General features: G+C 46.2%; 1 long non-coding RNA gene across 1 annotated transcript in view; it reads right to left on the bottom strand.

The window, feature by feature from the left end:
* Positions 1-462: 462 nt before the first annotated feature.
* Positions 463-9,984, bottom strand: part of LOC107668705 (uncharacterized) — a 14,059-nt gene continuing 4,537 nt past the window's right edge. Inside the window, exons 2-3 of the long non-coding RNA XR_001631922.1 lie at positions 5,960-5,962; positions 463-545 (exon numbers count right to left, since the gene is read on the bottom strand). This is a non-coding gene — a long non-coding RNA (uncharacterized LOC107668705). The remainder of the gene's footprint in view (positions 546-5,959; positions 5,963-9,984) is intronic.

Raw genomic sequence — 9,984 nt, 5'->3', positions numbered from 1 at the left:
CTTTCATTCTAAGTGCATTACTTATTATTTATGCTTGTTTTTACAAACCACCCATGAATAAAACTTTGATATAGCACCTTTCCAAACTGTTTAGAGAATGCTTTACAGAAGAATTACCATCCACGTAAATACATATGGCAGCAGAGAAAGTAAAACTGACAGAGTAAAATATGAGAGTACATAGGAATAACAGAAGAAAAATAGTGCAAAAGCATGATGCCAAAAAATAAATAATGAAAAACTAAGTATGGAGAAAAGAGAATTAAACTTCCTGAGGAAAAGCTCAAATAAGCAAGTGTGCTATGAAATACTTTTTAAAATTGCTATTTGAGAAAGCTTGTGTTCATAGCGACTAAAAGCTGACTGCATTTTTAAAGGAGCATTCTGTAAAAAAAACGCTCTCGCTGGATCCGCTCCTCGGCTATCAATGAGAGGAATCCGTACTTCCTCAACAGACCATTATTTTGTTGTTTAAAAAAAGGTGTGTTCGTTCAAAACTGTTGCGTTCGATCTTCGCTGGCTGTGCTGATTTAAATCTAGCGGGTCTCGTGTCGCAAGTTCAATGACGCAGGTAGTGACGATTCTCTCCGGCAAATCAGTGATCATCAGAGTTTACACGTCACATTTTGGTGATGGTACAGCTAGCTTGGAACCTCAACCGAAGTGGTACTAAAAAAAGTACCAAGTTCCAGGTACTGTACACAGTGGAAAACTCCCCAAAAGCGAGCTGTGCCATGCCGTACCATGCAGTGGAAAAGCGCCATAAAGCACCACTATTGCTGCCCCTTCCAGCGCCCCTAGTAAGCCACAGGGCTTACGTGGAGAGAGTCTATTACTGTTGTTCCACTAGACCCATACAGTAAGACTTATTGGAAAACACTGGGAAACCGTACCCTTTCCAGGGACGCTGCAGAATCCACATCCTGCCCGCAGGGAGGTATCATGTGGAGATTACACATATGGACTGGGCATTAAGGGCAGTACAACATATGGAATGTCTCTGAGGTGGCTCCAGCCCAGTTAGAAGGGAGGCACCACTGGCAGGGATGGCAGAGCGAAGTCTGCCAAGGGAAAGACACAGGCTCACCAAGAGGGGAACCGTACCGTGGAAGAATACACACATGGGATCAACGTGGGGATCACAACATATGGACACCTAGCCTAGCACAGGGGTCAACCAACAGGCGTACTTACAAGTGTTAGGTCTGCCGAGGGTGATGGAGGAACTCCATAGGGTTTGCCTTGTGGGGAACTGAACTGAAAAGCAGAATAAGCACACGTATCTGGTCCGTAGAGGGAAATGGCACAGCAAGCGCGACACCGAGCAGTTCCTCTGGTTTTACTGGCTACTCGAGGCGAGTACACGAGAGGACACTGGCTCTACACGAAGGCTATAAAACCTAGCAAGCGTGTTTGGTGTCACCCAGCCCGCAGTTCTACATATATCTGTCAGCGAGGTGCCTTGCGCCAACGCCCAGGAAGAAGCAACACTCCTTGTCGAGTGTGATCTCAACCCGAGGAGGCAAGGCACGCCTTGGGTTTGATATGCCAAGACGATGGCATCCACTATCCAGTGGGCCAACCTCTGCTTGGATACAGCCTTTCCCTTCTGCAGGCCTCCGTAATAGATGAAGAGCTGCTCTGAGGTGCAAACGGGACAGAGCAAAGCTAGGGCTGGGTCTGCCTCCTCCGAGGGCAGCGCTTGCAGGTTCAGCACCTGATCTCTGAAAGGCTTGGTGGGAAACCTTGGGCACATATCCGGGCTGGGCTCTCAGGATAACGTGAGAGTTAGCCGGCCCAAATTCCAGGCACGATTCATTGACCGAAAATGCATGCAGGTCCCCTACCGTCTTGATGGAAGCCAGTGCAGTTAAGAGTACTGTCTTTATCGACAGAGTTCTCAGCTCTGCAGACTGCAACGGCTCAAAAGGGGATTTCTGCAATGCCGTAAGCACCAGAGGGAGATCCCAAGAGGGTACAAGTTTAGGTTGAGGAGGATTTAGTCTCCTCGCACCCCTCAGGAACCTGATGATCAGGTCGTGCTTTCCGAAAGACTCACCGTCTACAGGATCGTGATGTGCGGCAATTGCGGCAACAAATACTTTTAGGGTGGAGGGAGACAGCCTTCACTCCAACTCCTCCTGGAGGAAGGAAAGCACAGCTCTGATCCGGCATCTCCGGGGGTTTTCCCGTTGAGAAGAGCACCATTCAATGAACAGGTTCCACTTCAAGGTATAGGCATGCCTCGTAGAGGGTGCTCTTGCTGAAGTGATGGTGTCTACCACCGCCTGGGGTAGATCACCTAGGACCTCCGCATCCCATCTAGGGACCACACGTGGAGGTTCCACAGATCTGGATGCGGGTGCCAGAGGGTGCCCCGTCTCTGAGAAAGTAAATCTTTCCTCAGAGAAATGCGCCAGGGAGAGGCTGTTGCGAGGAGCATCAGTTCCGGGAACCAGGTCCGGTTGGGCCAGTAAGGTGCAACTAGCAGGACCTGCTCCTCGTCCTCCCTGACTTTGCACAACGTCTGTGCAAGTAGGCTCACTGGGGGAAACGCATACTTGCGTAGACCCCGGGGCCAGCTGTGCACCAGTGCAACCGGCCTGAGGGTTCCCCCGGTCAGGGAATAGAACAACTGGCAATGGGAAGTGTCTGGAGAGGCAAACAGGTCTACCTGTGCGGCTCCGAAGTGTCTCCATATCAGCTGGATCGCCTGGGGATGGAGTCTCCATTCTTCTGGAAGCGCTTGCTGCCGTGAAAGCTCGTCGGCTGCACGATTGAGTAGGCCCGAAATTTAAATGGCATGAAGCGACCTCAGATGCTTCTGACTCCATAGGAGGAAATGGCGGGCGAGTTGCGACAAACGACGGGAGTGTAGACCACCCTGGTGGTTGATGTATGCAACGGTCGCAGTGTTGTCCATATGGACCAGTATGTGCTTGCCTTGTAGCAAAATGTACTGCAAGCAACTCGAAGCAATTGATGCCCGTAGTGGAGGCATCTGTGAACGCAACAGCATGCCTGGACACCTGTACTAGGGGAACTCCTGCCCGAAGAAATGCAGGGTCCGACCACGGGCTGAAAGCTTGGCGACAGGCCGGAGTGATCATCACTCGGTGTGTCCCGCGTTGCCACGCCCATCTCGGTACTCGGCCGTGAAGCCAATGCTGAAGCGGGCTCATATGAAGCAATCCGAGCGGTGTTAGTGTGGCTGTGGATGCCATATGCCCCAGGAGCCTCTGAAACAGTTTTAGTGGGGCCGCTGTCCTGCGCTTGAGAGAATTCAAGCAGTTCAGCATTGACCGAACATGTTCCTCTGTGGGGCGTGCCGTCAGGTTGAACGAGTCCAAATCCATACCAAGAAAAAAGATCCTCTGCACTGGAGAGAGTTTGCTCTTTTCCCAGTTGACCCGAAGTCCCAACTGGCTGAGGTGACTGAGCACCATGTCACTGTGCTAGCACAACTGCTCCCGGGACTGAGGCAGAATGAGCCAGTCATTGAGATAGTTGAGAATGCGAATGCCCTGTTCTCTCATGGGAACAAGGGCAGCCTCCGCAACCTTCGTAAAGACACAGGGACAGCCCGAAGGGAAGGACCTTGTACTGATATGCCTGTCCCTTGAATGCAAAGCGGAGAAACGGCCTGTGCCGAGGGAGAATCGAGACATGAAAATACACATCCTTCAGGACCATCGCTGCAAACCAATCTTGGGGACGGATGCATTTGGAAATGCGTTTCTGTGTCAACGTTTTGAACAGTAGTTTGTGAAGGGCCCGGTTCAAAACTCGCAGGTCCAAGATTGGTCGTAACCAGTGGTGGAAAGAGTACTGAAAAAATATACTCAAGTAAAAGTACCATTACCTTCCAAAAAATGTAGTGTAAGTAGAGTAAAAGTACTTCTCCAAAAAACTACTTGAGTAAGAGTAAAAGAGTAGCCTATTTAAAAGTACTCATGAGTATTGAGTAGTGAGTACTCTCGGTGAATCAGCAGCATCCACAACTGAATGGAACAAAAAGTGTTGAACTTGAAAATTGTTTATGCGCAAGTGCACTTGCTAAATGAAGGCGGATTGTATAAAATGGATTTAAAAAAACAAACGTTTATTAACGAGCTGCAGTTTTATTACATCACGCGCTGGCACAGATGCAGTATATTAACGCCACGGGTCATCAATAAGGTGCAGATTTGGTCCTCAGTTTGTGTTTTCAACACACTTTTTCACAGCGCGCGCGCATCACGCGCTCAAACTCATCAAAAGTCAACAAGTTCAACAAGCAACAACGACTTATCCAAGTGAACGCTGCTGCAGAACGGACGCGAGAGAGAGACGAGGCAGCGCAGATCGTGCGTCTCATAAGTGAGTGGGAATTTACCGAACGTGGCACTTGCGGGAGTTAACACTGTATGCAATACCCGCAACCTCACATCAAATTTCAGGCCGTGTAGGTATGCAAGTATATATACAAATAATTTAGTAAGCAGAAATGCGGCAGGGTGAAAGCAGCAGCGGGCCGCCGGGGAAGGATGTGCTTGATAGCCACCATCTGCTTCTGGGCAGCTGAGTACTGTTGGGCAAAGCTCTCGACTGCATCACCGAATAGGCCGGCCTGGGAGATAGGGAGCCGAGAAAACAGTCGGTCTCCCGCATATCCGCCAGGTTCAGCCAGAGATGGCGTTCCTGGACCACCAACGTGGCCATCGTCTGACCCAGGGAGTGCGCAGTGACTTTTCTCACTGTCAGGGCGAGGTCCATCACTGTGTGCAGCTCCTGCATCAGCCCTGGGTCAGAACTACCCTCGTGCAACTCTTTTAGTGCCTTGGCCTGGTATACCTGCAGGAGTGCCATGGTGTGCGGGGCGGAGGCAGCCTGTCCAGCGGCTCCGTAAGCCTTGGCCATAAGAACGGACGAGAACTTACAGGCCTTGGATGGGAGACGCGGGTTACCCCTCCAGGTAGAAGTGCTTCTTGGACACAATTGCATCGCACCGCGCACTCCACTGAGGGGATCGGCGCGTACCCCCTGGCCACCCCACCATCGAGGGTAGTTAGGGAGGAGGAGGCACCAGATCGGTTTCGGGCAGAAAAAGGTGCCGTCCATGACCTAGTCACCTCCTCATGCACTTCCGGGAAGAATGGCACTGGCGCGGGGAGCTGAGAACCAGCCCTGGCTGCCCCGAGATACCAATCATCTAACCTCAACGGTTCGGGACACGGTGGCTGTTTCCACTCGAGCCCGACCGCCTCAGCAGCCTGGGAAAGCATAGCCGTCAATTCTGGGTCAGTCTCGGGCAACGCTACTCTCTCCGAAGGGGGGAACGCAGCCGAGTCCTCATCCCCAGACTCCAGCTCACCCTCCGATGCTGCAATCGGCATCTGGTCATCCGGAGGATCACCGAATGAAACGGCCGGTCCCCCATGAGAAGGACCGGCACATTCACCCGGAAGCTCCACAGCTTGCGGCGTGCTAGATGAATGGGGGACCCACAGAGATTTACTCGGCGGGTTTGCCCCCACTGTAACCCTCAGGTCAACCTGTCTATTCACCAAAGTAGCCCTCTTCAGCGGAACAGAAGAAGAGCTAGATCGAGGCATAGATAAGGGGACTCCACCTCTCCTGAGGTATTGGAGTCTCGACCACAACGCTGAGATGGTCATCCAAACACGTGAGGCAACGATTGTGACTGTCATCCGGCGCCAGGTAATGACCGCATCCAGAAACGCATTTACATTTACTCTTTACAAAGACGCACCCGTGTATGCTTTTTAAGGGAAATTTGCGTTTTTAGTGCTGAAGCGCACAGGGGAACCACCGCTGCAGCGCTGTCACACCAACACCAGTTGAAGAAGCCTCTTCCCAGAGCGCTTGTAGACTCGTTCAGAATCCTCTTAGAATGATAGGCAGAGCAGAACAATAGAACTGCTCGGCTCCGAAGCGAAAAGCTGAATATGCATTGCACCTGCTGCCTACTTATGCTCGTGTCGTGACGAGCAACAGCTTGATGCAATTATTGCATGCCAGTGTGCATTGGCTCGTTTAGTTTACACTCAAAGATGATAGGGCTCTCAGGCGAGATCCCAATTCATCGGTCACCGACGTGTCTCAGAATAACTGACTGACTTATTATCATTCTTTAGTGCTCAGTGGAGACAGTAGTTGTAAGATCAAAAAAGCAGAAGAGGTCCAAAGCCAGAAGAGAGAAAGACAGACAAATACAAAAACAAGTGTAAAAATTGGTGCTAGAGGTCGATTAATCGGCCGATTTTTGGCATTTTTTAATTAGTCAGCATTGGCCGATTGTGCTGCAAATTAGGCTGATTTATAGGCAGGTGCATCTGCGGACAGCTAACGTAGTTGCGGAACACCGGATAATCTCTCTCTGGCTGCGTGAGAGATGGAGCAACTCACACTCTGCAGCCGCTTCTTGTTCACACATAGCTTCAGCTAATGGTAGCAGGGTAAAACAGACCATTTCTAAAGCGTAATTACGTTTTACCCTACTAGAATTGATGCCGGAAAGTTATCATATTCATAAGTGCAACAAGTCATTTGCATGTGAAAGTAGAAACACATGCAATTCAGACAAAACTTCTGGGCTGATTATAATGTGCACGTTAACTTTCCTCATGAAATGTGTGTGTAGGTCCGACAATAGCCTCCACGATGTCATCGCTTGTGGCCAGTGCACTCTTAAGCAGTTATGAGCATGTGTGAACTCTTTTTTGTTATCACTTGGCCATTTGACTTATAGCAGTGTTCATTCATTGTTTCCCATACATTCAGTTATTTGTGGCGGCTCGTCACCGCCACAAATAGATTTCCCAAAAGGCTTATACTTCGTTGAATAAACTGAGCACTGCACGTTTCAAAATTAAAATGCAGCACGGGTGTTTTTATATGAATGTATCTTTGAAAAGAACCGACCGTCTTCAGAAAAGCTTCTATGTCATTTTCATTTCGTCTTTCCTGTAATGCCTGATAAAGCAGTGCTTATTTGATTACAGCCGTTACCGGGGAAACTGCTATATCTCCGCTCCAGCAGCGCCTCCTGCTGGCAGAGAATGAATTTGCATTTGCAAGTCTGTGGGAAACACTGGTGTCTGTCAGCAAACATAAACAAGCAGTATGCTTCAGAACTGTTTTGAGAAGGTGCTTAAGTTTTGAGCCATGTATTATTACTCTGAATTAGGCTACTACTACTATTACTATCTTGTACCCTGCAATAATCATTTACTCAAACTCACTTTTATGAGATGAAGGAAAAAAAACAAAAAAGAAAATCGGCCAAAATATCGGCCCAAAAAATCGGCATCATATATCGCCCATCGGCTGCCCTGATTTCTAAATATCGGCATCGGCCAGTGAAAAACCCATATCGGTCGACCTCTAATTGGTGCGGCTTATACAAGGTGTAAAGATTTCGATTTCGATTTCGATATTTCGATTTAGTAGTGATGCCCAAGCTGCTTCTTTTTGCTGTTGTTTTAATAAATCTAAGGAGCAGAGCTGGGTAGTAACTGATTACATGTAATCTGGATTACGTAATCAGGTTCCAAAAATGAAGTACTTGTAATTAGATTGTTACATTTTAAAATAATCTACAGCGGCCGAGAGAGCTCAATGCACTGCAACTTAAGAAAACACATGCAAATGGAAAAAGCACCAGCAAATTAACAAAACATCTTCATCAGTTTGACAGCACATGTGTTGCACAAATACTTACAACACAACCAAATACAGAAATGCACTGCAAATATGCACAACACAAACAAATACAGAAACGCGCTGCAAAAGCAGAAACGCGCTGCAAATACATAAACAAATACAGAAACGTGCTGAAAAAACGGAAACACACTGCAAATATTCACAACACACCCAAAAACAGAAATGTGCTAAAAATACAACACAACCGAATACAGAAATGTGCTGCAAGTAGGTGTATTGATTTATATGTATTGATTACCATTTGTATAACCACAGCTGTAAAAATAAATACCATGGTTAAGTGTAGCAACATTTAGGCTAATAATATCCAAAAAAGCTAAAGATCAGGATGTTAAAACAAACAAAAATCTCACCTTTCAGAATAGACATTGATAAGCATGTCCTTCAGCCTGCTTAACTGAGTTTGAGCCTATTTCTTCTTCCTTTCTTATGGATGTTTTCCATAAAATTAAGCTTTCCTCGTGCTCCTTGAATGTGGTTCCTGCTCGTCTTTTTATGGAAATTCTGGGTGTTGTTGAACCTTTTGTTGTAACAGTAATAAACAGTAGCCTATCTCCAGGCATTGTTCCACCAATCCTGAAACATGCAGTAGTGAATTCATTTCGAAAAAAGGTCTGTTCATATCCTTATATTTTGGATAACTATCGGCCCATCTCAAAATTACCATTTTTATCGAAAGTGATGGAAAAGGTTGTCTTCCACCAATTGACTGTATTTTTAAGTTAGAATAACTTGTTAGACAAGTTTCATTCGGGTTTTAGACAACATCATAGTACAGAGTCAGCTTTGCTGAAGGTGCTGAATGATCTTTTGTTAGCTGTGGATTCAGGTAATTCTGCAATTCAAGTACTTTTGGACCTCAGTGACTAAACTGACCATGCTATTTTACTTGAATGGTTGAGCAATTGTGTAGGAATTCAAGGTACTGTATTGAAATGGTTTAAATCCTGTTTTTGTGATAGAACATTTTCGGTAAATTTTTCTTCCTCTTCTGTACCATTAACATTCGGTGTATCTCAGGGATCAATTTTGGGCCGATTTTGTTTTCATTTTATTTGCTCCCTTTAGGCCTGATAGGCCGAAAAGCATAACATTCCTTTACCATTTTTGTGCCGATGACACACATATGTACCTCTCTTTGAATCATGGGGATAATTATGGCATACATTCTCTATTGAACTGTCTAGCGGAGGTAAGATGCTGGCTGGCAGCCAATTTTCTAACATTAAATGACATTAAAGTCCTCTCTATCCCGCCCTCAATTAGTACAAAATGCTGCCGCCAGGCTTCCTACTGGAACTAGAAAGAGGGAACACATTCGCCTGTTCTGGTTTCAATCATTGGTTGCCAGTTGAATACCGTGTAAGTATTATTGTATGTGTATAAGGGGCTAAATGGCCGGGAACCACAATACATTACATTTCTGATCTTCTTGCACACCGTAAATGTTCTAGGTCCTTAAGGTCCTCAGACAGTTTGATGCTGACTGTGCCACGGTCACGTTTGAAGTTAAAAGGAGATTGTGCCTTCTCTGTTGCGGCTCCATTACTGTGGAACGATCTGCCGTTACACATTAATCTGTCATCCGATGTTGATTCCTTTAAATCTTCACTGAGAGCATATCTTTTCTCTCTGGCTTTTGGATCAATGTAATCTTATTAATCAGGGTGTCCTCTTGTCAGTTTATCTATTTTTTTTTGTGTGTGTGTGTCTTCTTTTCACTTGTATTTGATCGTTTTAAGTTTTTAGAGTGAACAGCACTTTGGTCAGCAGCTGCTGTTTTAAATATGCTTTAGAAATGTTTGTCACTTGTTTCGGTTCCTTTAAATATTTCCGATGTGCGTATTTGCAGCACGTTTCTATATATGGTTGTGTTGCGAGTATTTGCAGCACATGTGTTGTCAAGCTAATGAAGATATTTCTTAATGTGTTTTTTTCATTTGCAGCGCGTTGAACTCTCTCTGCCACTGTAATAATCAGAATACAGTTACTTTTTACTGATTACATAACATATTACTCACACAACAGCAATAAATTATTCATATTTGACTGTTTCTCCCTAATTGTTATTTTCATCTTTTAATTTACATTCTAAAGGTGTCTATATACATTCAGAAAGTCAATTTTCACTTCACAGGACTTTAATTGCTGGACTAGAGTGGTGTGGATTACTTGTGGATTATTGTGATGTTTTTATCAGTTGTTTGGACTCATTCTGACGGCACCCATTCACTGCAGAGGATCCATTGGTGAGCAAGT

The sequence above is a fragment of the Sinocyclocheilus anshuiensis genome, unplaced genomic scaffold (assembly GCF_001515605.1).
Source record: "Sinocyclocheilus anshuiensis isolate Anshui unplaced genomic scaffold, SAMN03320099.WGS_v1.1 scaffold108, whole genome shotgun sequence".
Taxonomy (NCBI): Eukaryota; Metazoa; Chordata; class Actinopteri; order Cypriniformes; family Cyprinidae; genus Sinocyclocheilus; species Sinocyclocheilus anshuiensis.
This window is presented reverse-complemented; position numbering and strand designations above follow the sequence as displayed.